Source organism: Lepidothrix coronata, unplaced genomic scaffold (assembly GCF_001604755.1).
Source record: "Lepidothrix coronata isolate B3197 unplaced genomic scaffold, Lepidothrix_coronata-1.0 Scaffold328, whole genome shotgun sequence".
NCBI classification, from domain to species: domain Eukaryota; kingdom Metazoa; phylum Chordata; class Aves; order Passeriformes; family Pipridae; genus Lepidothrix; species Lepidothrix coronata.
Genome location: NW_016690508.1, coordinates 368,463 through 383,294, shown reverse-complemented (window position 1 = coordinate 383,294; position 14,832 = coordinate 368,463). Strand labels below are relative to the sequence as shown.

Below are 14,832 nucleotides of genomic sequence, written 5' to 3'. Positions count from 1 at the left end.
AAAATTCCCATAAAGAACTTTGCTATCAAGTAGATGAACAATATCCTGTGACAAGGGGTTAGCTCAATAGTATGATATAAAAACACAGCCCCAAGGATTATGGTTCTATTAGACAGGATTAACACCTTTCACTAGCTTGTCAACCCAGCCAAATGTGCCCTGCAGCATGGAGTGAGAGGGATAGAGAGGGAGGCTGGGATTCACAGCAATGCTGGGAAAGTATAAAATAGTCTCCCACAGCGATCTCCAAACATACACTGACCTTTCTGTTGCATTCAATCACTTCAATATGTCTAGTAGGAATAACTGTATATTAAAGTGCAGATGTGCTGCAAATACTTTAAAAGGAACAAGAGGAAAAACGTTGTTTATTGTTGGTGTTACCTATAAACAGCTTGAGCACAGGGAAATCAGTTATTCGTTTTCAACCCTCGAAACAACCTTATATCCTACATGTGCAGAAGCCTTGGGCTATTTCGTAGTGTACTTCAATGTTGCTTCATCCTTATTAAATATTAATAAGGGTTACAGGATGATTTCCACTGTTGTAGATAATGGTCTTGCTGCACTGGAGAGCACTAAATAGGGCTGCTTCAGCAGTTCTCTATACTAACTTTTTCCATTAAGTAATCAATAGGCACCACCTTTTAAAAACATATCCAACCCCATTATACTGATAGCGAAAAGCAGATTTAGGAGCTCCTGGCTGCAAAGAGAATGGAACTATTAGTTTCAGTAGTGTCAGTCACTGCATTAGCGTCAGGGAACACCTACTTTGTGAAGACAGGGACAGGCCTTATTTCCAGGTGAAGGGAGGCTTTTAAAGTAAATGCAAAGCTACCAGGAGAAAATACGCTATTGACTTTTGATACCATCCTATAAAGTTAAGTGGTTTTTCTCGCTTGATTCATGCAAGAGCTACCAGTGGATATGTTAAGCAAATAGGAATTTGCTCAGTAATATCTAATGGAGGCGTGGGCAGGGGACAAACAACTGTGTTTTCCCACGCAAGGACCGATCAAGTAATTTCTATAAATCAATGCACAAACTTTCATCCCTTCCCTTTCAGTATACCAAATCAGCATAATAAAAAATATCAAAGATGCTTTTCAGTATTTTAAATCCTCCTTCCATCTTCTCCTATATTGTTTATTCCCTGAAATCCAGGGAATTTTAAATAATCCTTTTAAAGGCATAAGTGCTATGTAATTGTCGTTTACTTTAATTTGGACAGTCTGCAGTTGATGGTTGGGTTTGTCTGTAAATACCCTATAGTTTTCCCCAGAAAATAGTATGGTATGGTATGCAAATAGTAAAACAACAACAACAGGTTCTGAAATACATGTCTTTCAGTTATAAAACATTCTTCCCTTGTAGGACATATTATAGAAGTCAGATAGTTCTTATGAGAAGCTAGTCAGAGCTTCTCTGTGTCTAAAGACAACCTTTGAGCCAAAACTGACAGCAGTTATCCTGCTAAAAATTCATTATGGGTGAAATTCATCTCATGTTTTCCATTGGACAATTCACGCTGCTCAGAGATCTGGTTCCCTGCTGTGAGAAATTCTGGCCCATTATATTTTGATTCAAGTCCTGTTCAAAATATCTTTTAAGTCCAGCATGATGCAATGGCTTGGTACTGACCCTCTCACACAAGTCAATCTTTTCCAATTCCTCCATGCATTTTCATTTTTAGCTTCCATTCACCCTCAGACTACCCAAACTGTGTAAGCTGTATAGGGGCAAATGTGGCCACTGGGAGTAACAAAAGGGGAACTCAGCATGTTGCTCAATTTCCTTGCGTGCCACAGACACTTGTCTTCTTCCCTCTCTCTTGGAAGAAGCCACAGCAGCCCTCAAGAGAACAGCCTGTTCTTGATGCTCTGATGGATGGAGACAAGTGGAGATCAAAATTTGGTTCATTTCTTCTGTTCTCTAATGGTCCTAGTCCCTTCAGAAGGACGAAACTACTCTGAAAATGCAATTAAGAGTTACCAAGTAGGGATGAATATTTCCACTCTGCTAGCTTATCTTGCTGCATAGATAATCAAAAGAATTGTCTCCTACTTTCCTAGATGGTAAGATGGTAGTTTTTAGTTTTTTGGATGTTCTGTGGAAAATAAAAAAAACAACCAACAAACCCCAAACAACACCACTACCAAAAATCCCCTCGGTTCTGTATAAAGAATGTGAATTTGCATACAAGATTAAGCAACTCTCCAAGGAGTAAGAGAAGTAACAAAAGAGAAGACACCATGACCTTTCTACTTCAGGGATTTTTTTCCTATTTACACATTAGTTACACATACAGAACTGACCACTAACCAATCTATTAATATAACTTTATGGCCCACACAAAACATGGCCTAAACCCTGTACTTCACCAGTCAAAAGCAATAAAAAAGATACATCTTGTTCTTGCTAACTCAAATAGTGCAATCTACTGAATTGGCATTTTTAACTGGCTTAAAAATGACTATAATTTTATCGTGACCTGGTATTCAGTAACTGCATGGAGGTGGGGAGAGAGGGGAGCAAAGTGGACTTTGAGCAAAACTGCCTCATTTTAATGATGGGAAAGGGCTGGAAAAGAAAAGCTGGATTAAATAACGAGTTAATCTTGCCTAACACTCCTCCAGGTGAACAAACTGTGCTCTCCAAAGTAAACACTGAGCAGCTGTTTTATCAGCACCTCTACCTGGTACCAGCCTCGGTCTCTCAAGCCTAAAGCTCCGCTGACACGAAGCACGTAGTTCCAGATAACCCAGCCCGCACGTCAGAGTTTCCACCAGAAACCCGTCTCGAGCGCTTTCAAGGGGCACCTCGCACAGGGCAGGCCCTGGGGCAGCTGAGAGCAAGGGGGAAACTACCATTCCTGAAGTTCAACGACACTGAGATAGCTTGTAAGGTCTGTAAGTCTTCCTCAGGAAGAGGCAAGCCAGGTAGGATGTCTGAGCAAAACGGCAATTTCATCTGGCAAAAACTGTGCTGTGTTGATTAAACAAGTTTGTGAGGAACTAAATAAGGAAGTAATTTAAGAAAAGTCAATCTTAACAGTAGGAAAGTTTCGTGCAAGTGAGTGTTGCGAAATGTGCAAGGGGGGAAGGGATCTGACTCCTCTTTCTTTAAATGAACATTGACCCTGAATTTTGAGCACCGTCGTTCCTGCCCAGTTACTGCAGAGCACTCTCAGTTCCCGGTGAGAAAAGTCACTTCAAGTGCTCTTCTGGCAGTCTGTCCAATTCTGGGAGTGTGCACACAGGTATTTGCAATAATTATGTAATTAAGACTTTATTATTTATATGACATTTAATTAAAAGTGACTTTCAGTGGCACGCAAAACCATGAAAAGAAAATGACTTTAAAAGAAGGTTAAGGATGTGTGACAAACTCAAAGGAGCTATGAAAATGACAGTTAAGGATTTGGCATGATGTGCACTTCTACCTCCCTGGTATCCTTTTTTTTTTACCCTTGATTTACACATGGGCAGAAACATCATTGAGGGACGAGCCTTGAAATCCACGCTCCACAAAACCATCACTGCAGTAAGGGGAGCGCTGTCTGAGAAAAGATTGGTAAAACACTACGTAAGCATTGCAGGCTTTGATCTTTAATCTCTTAAATACCAACATCTTTCCTCTCCTGAAACTTTCTCCTCTTCAAACCAGATGAATTGGCAGACGAATTCTCATATTTTAAAAACGAATCACCTAGCTTCAATTAAAGCCCTTCCCCTGCTTACTTATACAGCATGATTTTATTAATGCTGTGTGTTATCTAGGTCCTGACCTTGCAGGGTTTGGCTGGGTTTCCTGTGCGAGAGAAATTACTCACAAGCACGTTTGCAGGCTTTCAGTGAAGACAAAAATACTTATATGCCCAATGATGAGCTTGGAAGAACACAGCCCCCAAGGGCTCAGTTTTGAAGGGACCCCCGTGCCTGTCCAGCACACCCGGAGCGGGGCAGCCACCACACTCCCACAGAGGAGGTGGGAATGTGACTGCCATGAATGCTCAGCAGAAGAGGCAATGAAGAGCCTACTCGTGGTGCTGCACATAAACCACACTCAGAATAGCCCGGAGAGACACAGCCTGCCTTAGGGGTTTCCCCGTTCCTTTTGGAAGTCCGAGGAGTGGCTACAGCTGCCGACTGTAGCGCGCTCACCTACCCACTGTGGAGTGGAGCAACACAGGACAGGCAGAAAATACTCCTGCCTGGTGAGACAGTGGTTTGGTCAGAGACTCTTCAGCTTGACCATTGCACCACAAGATCCTCCACAGAGGTTATTTCAATGGCAGCAAGACCTTCCTTGCCTACGTTATGCTTTGCTCACAGGTATCGTGGGAGCTGTCCTGCCTCCAGGGAGTCACCGAGGATGCAAGGCAGCTTGTGCATTCCTTGCCAAGGAAAAGGACATTTTCAGTGGAAGGTGTTCCCTCAAATGACCTTCTAGATGGGAACAAGATTAAAAAATAACCTCTAAGTCACGGTCAAATCTGACCATCCCAAAAGCTCATTTGTTTTTTTGTTTGTTTGTTTTTTTTTCTGAAGAGTAAGCAAACTTTAGAAAACCCTTATACAAGTTTTACCTCCATACTGCAGTCTTACCCTTGACAACAGGTAATAACCAACAATCAGCTAATTCTAAGAAACTTGGTGGAGAGGGGGAGAAAGAAAGTTAGTTTTTATTACTTTTAAATGAGTGTTTGATACATCATGTTGGTTCCCCTGATTAATGTTCACAGCAAACTCAGCCATTGGAGTTGTAATGTTTCTGCAAGCTTCCCTACAGCAAAGCTTAGCCATTAATTCAGTGGCATATGTCAGCTCAGCAGAGCAAGGTCACTCTTCTCTTTCAAGGGGAACCTTTTTAGAAATAATAAAACTGACAGAAAGTTCTTTTTTGCATGCTTTATGTCACCTGAGGTTGAGTGCTGCAGTTAATATCACAGAGCTTATAAACATTCCCATCTTCAGCAGGCTCCAGCCCCACCAGGCTCTTAGAACCACAACTTCTTTTTTTTTTTTTTTTAAAGTAACATAGTGACAGCTTTATGTGGGGCAGATATACAGTATGTAATCCTAAATGAGTAAAAAGTAAGTAAAAAATGAACAAATCTTTTCTTAGGCTTTTTAGAGGAGAAATTTTGGAAGGCACTAAGGACTGCTGATACTGCAGTATGCACTTAGGATGCTAGTGCTTAGAGAAAAGATGTAGGATTAGGGAATTTGTCTCCATGGATGCTTGTGTCTTTGGATAAAGGGAGGAAATTTTAAAATGCTACTGGTCCACCTTGTTTCCATGTCACTGTTAGCTGATACTGCAGGCTGGAAATCTGTTTAGGCATTCGATGTAAAGATAACACAAAGTTAATTGATCTATTTATAGAATAATTTTGAACTTGTAAGTAAATAAAAATGTGCTAGTTGTCTCTTATGATAACTAATTGCAGCTGGAACTTATTTATCGGGGTACAAATATTATGGAATATGATAAACAAACTAACTAGCTGAAGAATAAGATCCAAACAATAGGCCATTTTTTTTCCCCTTCATTATCTCTCTTCAGACATCCTGACTACACTTGATTAATGAACCCATAGTGAGATTAGCTAAAATTGCCTTAATGGAGATGCACTACAGTAGAGAAGCAAAATTCAGTGCAGTATCTATCATCAGTCACTGTGAATTTTAGTGTTTCATCAGATCTATATGTCCATTTATTTAAATTATTTTTATCTTGAAAAACAAAACAAACAAACAAATAATATATTCATTATAGTGGGCTAACTTTTGACTCTCAAATGTAGACCAGAGTCACTATTTTTTCCCTTTCATGTATCCTCCTTTGTCTAAGTTCCAGCGTTGGCTTATTGTCATAAGTTATTGTTATAAGTTATCCTTATTGTGCAGTTGAAGAAAGACATGTGGCACTTCATTGAAGCCTCTCAGGCTTCAAAAACTGGACATGCTTGCACAACTTATGCCTGGGAATCTAAAATATGCTCCTTGGAAATTTGAACTCGTAAAATAAGTTCAGTAACCTTTTGATTTTGGATGACTATAGAAACTGAAAGAAGGTTGCCAGCTCAGGCTTTCCATGTGACTGGGGACTAGGTAAGAATAATTCTTAGTCCAGAATTTAGGATGTGTTAAATTCTGGGTTTTCTTTGCAGCATAAGCTCTATAACTGCTATCCCAGGAAAAAATATATTCATCTGAAGACAAGAAAGCATCCTGATACTGTTCAGGTCACTCATAGACCAGAAAGGAATGAATACAATCAACAGCTCCCTGGGGTACTGGGCACAACAAACAGTACCGGTGTGGGCACATCACTTCCCCTCTCTCCATATGATTGTCTCTGTGGCATGGGGTTATGACAATCACAGTTCAGTGGAAAACTACAACTTCATTTCATGAAAAACAAATGTAGCAGGTGCATGAAGTGTGTTTTCCTTTCGACACATGACAAAATTGAGACTGAGCTCTTCCTCCCCACCCCCCCTTCTCCTGCAATCTCCATGAAAGCCACACGCAGTTGAGAGACACCAATGAGATGCTGCTACTGAGGCAGAGACAGCAGCGAGGCCTTCAAGGTGTCCTTTGAACCCCAAATTCAAGGCCATATTCCAAATCCTACTGAAATCACCCCTATCACTGCAAAGGGGTTTGTCCCAGCTACAAGGCTTTAAGCTTTTATGAACGGGTGGGAAGATGTTGCCTCTTCCCCTTCATTCTCATACTGGCTAAAATCCCAAATACAAAGTTTTCAAACATTTTACCACAATTACCAAGATACATTAATCAAGCAAATATAAACCCCATTACAGAGACAGGAAGAAAATAATGGAAACAAGCCAATAGACAACATCAGAAAAGGCTTGCCATGTGCTTGTGACTAGAGCTGAATGCCTGCTCTACCATCATCAGTCATTTCATGCACCCTCTACACAGGTTCTGAGCTTCTCATCCATCAGCGAACCATGTCTTCTTTGCCACTCTGTGAAGAGGTTTTTATACTGAATATATGATCTTAAAGAAGGAGGCAGACAGACAGAAATACAACAGAAAAACAGCACCACTGTGGCGAGTGAAAGCAGTTCATGAGTGGTAAAGCTCAGCATCCACTTTACACAGGTGAAGGCAGCAGAGAGTCAAGCTGAGTGAGCTCATTCAGATTTCTCAGCCACTTTGTCATCTCACCTTCACACATCTGCTTTTGGCTGTGCTGTTGCTAAGTGAAGCTGATTTCTTTATCTCAGGGCTGTGGGCCGTCAGTGACAAAGCTCCATCTCTATCTCAAACATAGTGGTAGAGGGCAGACATGAAACTGCACCATAGCTTTGCCATGTTTTCTGATTGAACAGAACTCCTCTAGCATGTCTTGTCTGTGAGAAACACTGCAGAAAAACCTAAAGCCAAGTACTCAAGTATTTCAGTAACCTCATGTCTCACGTCTCTTTCTACATACCTGAAAGAACAACAAACTTTCTAAATGAGGTCAACACGAGCAAGGAGAGGAACTTCCAACTTCCTACAGTTCTCAGGGAAGTAACCACTCAGCATCTCATGGAAATCAAGTACAGGAGTGTGAGGTTATATGGTTGTTCTTGTGACAGTGATAAAAGAGATAAAGACATAGAAGAGTAGGAACGGGACTAAAACTCCACCCAGAAGACATAATGGTGCAAAACAGGAGATTGATCTTCTTCCCAGAGAAAACTTGTCAACTTCAGTGCTGGGTGATGATTAGAGATAAAAGACCATTTGCTGTTGACATTCAGCTTATCAGAACAGTGCCAGAAGATGCTATGACTGGCAATTAAGCAGCCTGAAGAATGTGTCATTATCCAGCTGTAAGACCCCAAGTCTGGAGCTACGAGTTGTTCAGACCCAATAATTAATATAATAATTCAGTGGCTCACATCAGCTTTCTGTGTATCCATGTAATAAACCAAAGAGGGCCAGGGAAAAAAAGTGGCAGTAAGGTATATATCATATATAGTCAAAGAAGAAACTTTCCTGAAGCATTCTCCAAACTCTTCCCTAAGGTGCAATTTCAGCCCCAAGTTTGAGAAGAAGAAAAATAGTAAAAACGTAATTTTGGGTGCGCTGTAAGGGGAATAGGATTCAAAAAAGAACTAGAAAGGTAAGAGCAAGCATGTATGCAGAACAGCTTTCACTTGGGAAAAAAGGTAGGTGGTCATTCATCTCCCTGTGGAATAACAACACACATACAGCATACCTCTATCTGATGCATGAGACAAAGATTTCCATTAGGATGGTTTAAAGGACATAAGACTTGCTAAATATTCAGAGCATATATAATCTGTAGCCTGGTACCAAACAGCAAAATGTCTAGCAAAAACACTGACACTGATACTTTGTGGAACAGAGTATAACTGTTTCTAACAGCTGTAGTAAGCCTGCTATCTTTGTTGCAGGCTTCCAGAAGATAAAGGTTAAGGGATATTGTGATTATAGAGACCCAGAAGACTTTTTTTCCTTTCTCAGGATTGGGTATTCCCAGTGGTTTCTGCCCACACACCAGGGGGTTGTTTCCTCTGGATGAAGTGTGTGTAGCCAACCACAAATTCTTTATACTAGCTGCCAAGAGACAGCTTTATAATGACTTCAGTCATTTTGCTGTGATAGAGGTTCCTAGAAGAGCATTGAAGCTACAGAAAACTGTAGGCCACATCCTCTGCCAGTCCTGCCCATATGTATCTACTGATTTTTTTTCCCAGCAATGACAGACATCCTTGCCAATGTTTAATTTGGGGTATTCTGGGTTTCCTAGAAACACAATATTGAAGTCAACTGCTTCACAAATCTAATTAAAGAGTTAGAAGACAACTAAATGCTGATTTATGTCACTTTGCTGGTTGTGCTATGTATTTATCAGAGAGTACAGTTATAAATGATGTAGTTTCTAAAAATGGCTGGATAAGATTGTTCAGACATACCTCTTGAAATGCTCTTACTTGCTTAGGAAAACAAACACAGAACTGAACTGGATTTGTTACTCTAAGCAAAATGAATTTTAATGTGTCAATATTCCCTTCAGGAGATTTGCTCTCACTTGTTTCAAAATATTCTGCTATTAAGGACTTAAGCCTGGCTAGTGAAGGAAAACCAAGACAGGGAAGAAATAAGAAATTGCCTGAACATTGTGCAAGGTTGGTTGAAAATTTAAAAAGTGGTGTAATCAAGGGAACACACAAAAGATGTCAGTACTGGACCAGGCCACAGATCTCATTTTTGCTTTGATACAAAACCTAGTCAAGAGTTATGTGAGACCTCAATGAGCCTGTGTCTTGATGTGAGCATCGAAATGTGGAGTCTGGCCATCCTAATCAGCCTCCTGCCAAGGGGCAGGTGAGGGATGGCTGTTCTTTCCCCACAAAGACTCTGGACCCTGACTTCCTGGTGAGAAAACAAAATTCCCCAAATTTCAAGACCTTACTAAAAGAGATATGCTAACATATATGTTAAGACACAAAAAACTTCCTGAAACTGCTGTTGAAAAAAAAAAAATTATCTGATAAGCAAGAAGCAAGATGATAATATAAATGAAGAAACAACACCAGAAGTAAGAGGAGCAGTAATATGATTGTAGAGCCTTCCATTCACAGAAGGAAAATAACCCAAGGTTAACTCTAACCTTGTTCTAGTTTTTTATGAAGCCTAAGGGAGACAGAAAACACCTTCTGAAGTGTCACCTGTAATCCCTTCCTTCCCCATCTAGACATACATGGTTATTACAAGTATCATTTTTTCTTTCTCTGAACCCTCTCTGATAAAGGCCCACAGGTATTTACACTATAAACCAGGTTCTTAAAAATACTTCCCAGATGTTGTCATCTGTTTCTGCTTATTTAACAGAGTTCAAATGGATTTTGACAAACAGTCTTTCTTCAAGAGGCAGTGCAGTAAAGACCTTTAATGACAGAACTATGTGTCATCTTTGCCCATAAGCATAAATTTGCACAGCGGGCAGTACGGTGAAAACAGCTTATCATCAACTCATCACCTCTCATCATTGTTAGAATGAAATGCAAATGGAAACGAACATCACTTCAGTCATGGTTGTGAAAATTAGCATCTGTGACATTAGCAGTGGCTCATTTATTATGCACTCGAAATTTCAGGGGGACAGAAAAGAATATAAAACTTCATAACTCTAGCAGTCTTTACCTTTGAAATAAAATTAAAACCTTCAGCTTTCCTCACTCAAGGATAAATCCTAGTTAATATTCATTAACACTGAGCAATCTCTAGACCGCAGATCTTGTCCTACAGAAGATCTAATTATGCCTTGAATTATTTTTGGTGTTTAGGTTTGCTGTACCTATTTTCTATTTTCTTTTCTTTAACAAGTATTCCCCATTGGAGAGGCACAAACCACTGTCTGGGAAAAATACAGCACCAAAAAACTTGCTTATAGCATCTGTCTGCACTACAGGCTCCAAACACTTAGGCAAGCGATAAACTTTACTCAGATAATCTCACTGAAATCAATGGGATCACAGCTAATTTATTCATTTAAGTGTTTTCAGAATCAGGATCAGGCCTTCTGTGAAGAGTATATAAAAAGGGGAAATTCTGGCCTCAAGTCTACGGCAAAAATGTGCATTCATTTCTGTGAAGTCAGGGTTTTGTTTAAAGCTTATAAAAAAGTAACATTACTGGCATGAAATCGTACTATGGAATAAACCTGCATATTAAAATGTTTCCTCCCATTGGATTTGCCACTATTATCTCACAACCCTGAAAGCAAATAAAGGTTTATCACCTAAGTAAGTGAATATTGATTTAATTAGAAGCTTGGACATATTTTTGCCTAAACAAAATGCAGAGGCATTGACCCTGAATTGTCTGACACACCAGAAGTAAGCTGAGTTTAAAGCACCAAGCACATTTGGAAGCAGAATAAGGAAACAAAAACCGTCTCAAACCTTTAGCATAAACACAGATCAACTGTCATGTAGAATAATGACACAAGACTTTCTTCAGTCAAGCCAGAAAAAATGGCACAAAGTCGTCTTTCCTTCACGTTGAAGTAAAGCCAAGAATCATCAGGCAGTTCTCAAGTTTGCTGTGTCCGGAGGAATGTCAGAGAGAGAGAGAGAGAGAGAGAGAAGGGAATAGGTTCTGCACTGCACATTATGACATTATGTCCTGTGAAGTGGGCAAGACAACACAGAGACGTTTTACAGATTATTTGCACCTGGTCAAACGTGTAAAACAGTGCAAAGTGGAATGCAGAGTATCTGTGAAATTCTTTAAGGGTGTTTTATTTGTATGGTGCTGCCTGAAGCTATACAAAAGAGAAGACTGTATAGTTTCTTTGAATGTTTTTTTTCCCAGTCCTTCTAAATCTGCTTCATTCCATTCCCCAGATGCACTGACATTTGTAACATCATAAGGGTCAAAGAGGCTAAAATCCAGGTGTTTTCAGAAGTCTTTCCTTCATCCTCCAAGTCAACTGCTCTCCTCCTCCCCAGCACTCTAAGGGGTGGTGGGACAGACTGCACAGACCCACAGCTGAGACACATCTAGTAAAAGCTACCCCCTCTGCTTTCCTGCCCTGCAACAAACACTCCAGCAATGCACATGCTCTCCCTGCAGTGAGCTGAGTCCAGCCATCAGCGTGACCAGGAACCTCAGGGCTTTGTGCAAGACCTGGTTTGTTTGACCTCACTTGCCCACAAATAAGTCCACAGCTCAAAACAGCCACACCATGTAAACCAAGCCGTGTCTCATCTGGCAGAAATGAAAGGAGGGCAGGTAAGGACTCCCTTAAGGAAGGGATGGAAGATGCACAGGCTCTGTCGTGAGAGAAAATCATTTAAGGTCCTGCGTAGACAGATAGGTTAGATTAGATAGGCTTGAAATAGAGAGCTTAGCCCTTCAACTGGTTGAATTTCTTCAATATTAAGCAGGGTATTTTTAACCCTTAGGATTTTTCCCTTATAATTCTGTTATCTGGGATCCTCAGCTGCTGTACAAGGTACAAACGTACAGTTCCACAGTAGTAATGCAACTACATTAGTACAATAGTAATGCAAATGATTAACATTTGCAAAGGATCAGAATCCTTCCAAATCTCTTTTGAAAGCATTTCCCTCCCATTTCTCTCCCAGTTTTCTCTTGTATGACACCAGGTGTAGATGTTTTTTTTTGCCTAACAATGAATGTTTATTTATATAGTTTACACAAAATGCTTTCATTAGTTATATGCATAGCCATGCATACACAAAAGCTGCCAGACATTCAAATAAGTTATTAGCATGACTGCAGCACTACTGAAATCCTGCTGCTTAACCGAAAAAAGTACAACCATACTATTTCATGGCACAGGATCAAACTTTTCATAGCAGAAATTGAGAGTCCTAAGATAGACTTTTTGTCTATGCAGCACTTACCACATCTGCAGAAGTCTCTTAAGCACCACAGTAGTAAATAAGTAAGGTAAATGCATTGCACACAGAGAACTGACAATTAGATACTGCAAACCTGTATTACTGCTGCACTGGTCATTTGTCCACCACTATGAGGGGCTTTATATAGGGACAGTGAATTGCCTTGAGAAGGGCTTTAACATCAGCTTTGCATCGTATTCCTTCATCCTCATCAAAAGGCATAACTGGATGCCAACATTCTTCACATTAGAAAGTAATAAAACCAAAGGGATTAAAAAGAAAATCTTGGTAAAATACTTGGATTAATGCACAGAAGTTCATACACTTGTGATAAAGACAACTAGTAACCATGATTAGGATTCGGTTACCTAGAGAGATCATTTTGGTGTCCTCTTTGAGGTCTAGGGTAGCAAACCTGATTTTCATTTAACATTCCAGACCTTATGGCTCTCTTGCGCTGGCCCTGTGTGGATGTGTTGGAGACACTGGGATGTCTAAGCTGCCTAAAGGCAAGGTGAGGTAGCCCACAACCTTCATAGTGACAGTGGAATCATGACCTGTGAGCATGAGGAGGTACCAAATGTTGCCTGCTCGGAGCAGGGGCAGCCAGAACGTGATCTGGGGAAGTCACTTGTGAAATCCTCTAACTTCTGTCAGGAGGTAAGGACCTGTGCCCCATCTTACCCAATTCTGCATTAAGCAAGTTAAGTATTGACGTTGCTTCTGTGGGACAAGTTTCAAAACATGCTACAGCAAAGTCAGATTTCTATTCTATGCAAAGTGGGGCTCTTTTCTCCAATGCCCTGTTTGTGAATAGCACATTGAGCAAGAGCACTCTCGTCATGGAAAGTTTACACAGCTCTGTGCAAAAGTGGGCCAACAGGAGCTGAAGTGTCTCAAAGAACACTCCTGAGACAGAAAGACATCCTGAGACACTTCACCAAGACCTTTCCATTTTTGTAAACACTTACAATAGGTCAAAAACAGCACAGCAAAGTCAGCAGCTGTGACACTCAGTCAAGTGGTTAGACTCCTTTTGTCCCTGCTTTACACATGCAGTGAATCAAATCCATGAGCATTATGTACATATACATATATATAATTGAGAAGCCATAATGCCAGCATTTTAATAGCAGGGAATGAATTCATGAATGGATAACTGTGAAGGAAAAAGAAATTTAAAAATGAAAATCAGATTATTGTTAAGGAATGTTTTATTCTGGAAGAAGAGAGCGACCAAAACTGGCTTTTGAAAATATTTAGCATACAGGAAAACAAAGCCTATCCACAGAGTCTTTCATGGTCATTTCTTGTTTAATCTATAGCGTAATTAGATATTAATTATGCTTCTTCCTTGCCATTAAAAAACAGTATGATGATTGAACAGAAGAAAATGCACACCAAAGCAACCAGTGCAACGCTTAAAAAACCTATTTGTGTAAGGGAAAATGGATTCAAAATTGCTTCAAATCCATGAAAAAAAAAGCTCACATTAATTTTAACTGTTAATGAATCATAGTTTAAAACTGCAAGCACAATATGCAAAAGCCAATGCTGTGTAAAAACAGAAGATTCTTGCTGGAACAGTGTCTGCAACAATCTTTTAGGACACAGAAGTCACTAAGGGAGGTGTATTCTCAAACAATAAGAAGATGGGTCTGTAAACTAGGAGCTGCTGAATTGCTGGGAACAGAGATATACTAAAAGACTTTTCTAATCTCTTTGTTAAATTTTCAGCACTGATAAACTGAGGCAGAAATGGATAATGAAGCCCTCAGGTCAAGCAGTAGCCATTTCACTTAAGCCTTACAACACATATGTACAATACAACACACAGAGGTCATTTTGCACTCAATGCAGGGACTGAAAATAAATTTCTAACACTGGACACACTGTTATGCCTCTTGCAAAACTCTCACTTCCTTTCTTACAATTCCAGATTGTGGAAAGTGTCCAGTGTAGCACATTATCAATTTATTTAGAGGATTTCATTCAGGCTGAATTTCAATAATTCCCAGAGAAATGAAGATAAACACTAATTGTCAAGTACTCTCTCCTCCTTTGGTTATGGTGATGCAAAAGCAAATTTGTTAAAATAAGGAACAAATTGAATAGCTTTTCTAATTCTTCACCAATTCGCACACTCTCTTCTGGTACATCATCAATTTATCATAGATCAAAGGGAAAGAGGGGATTTTATGAGCTCCTCTGTTAAAAGACTGATGAAGAACTTAAAATAATAGACAAAGTCCAGTACCAGGACTTTTTAGCACAGCTGTAGCAGCTTCACAATGATGATTCCCTGAATTGGATCCTTACTGTTATGAAGTGAGTATATTCAAATAGATTCCTGAGGTTATAGCACTGAGGCACTCACTAGCCCATTAGGAAATCCTGAAACT

General features: G+C 40.0%; 1 protein-coding gene across 3 annotated transcripts in view; it reads right to left on the bottom strand.

Annotated features, from left to right (window-relative positions):
* LOC108508992 (SAM domain-containing protein SAMSN-1-like) overlaps positions 1–14,832 on the bottom strand; it is an 84,978-nt gene that overhangs the window by 20,702 nt on the left and 49,444 nt on the right. The window lies entirely within an intron of this gene.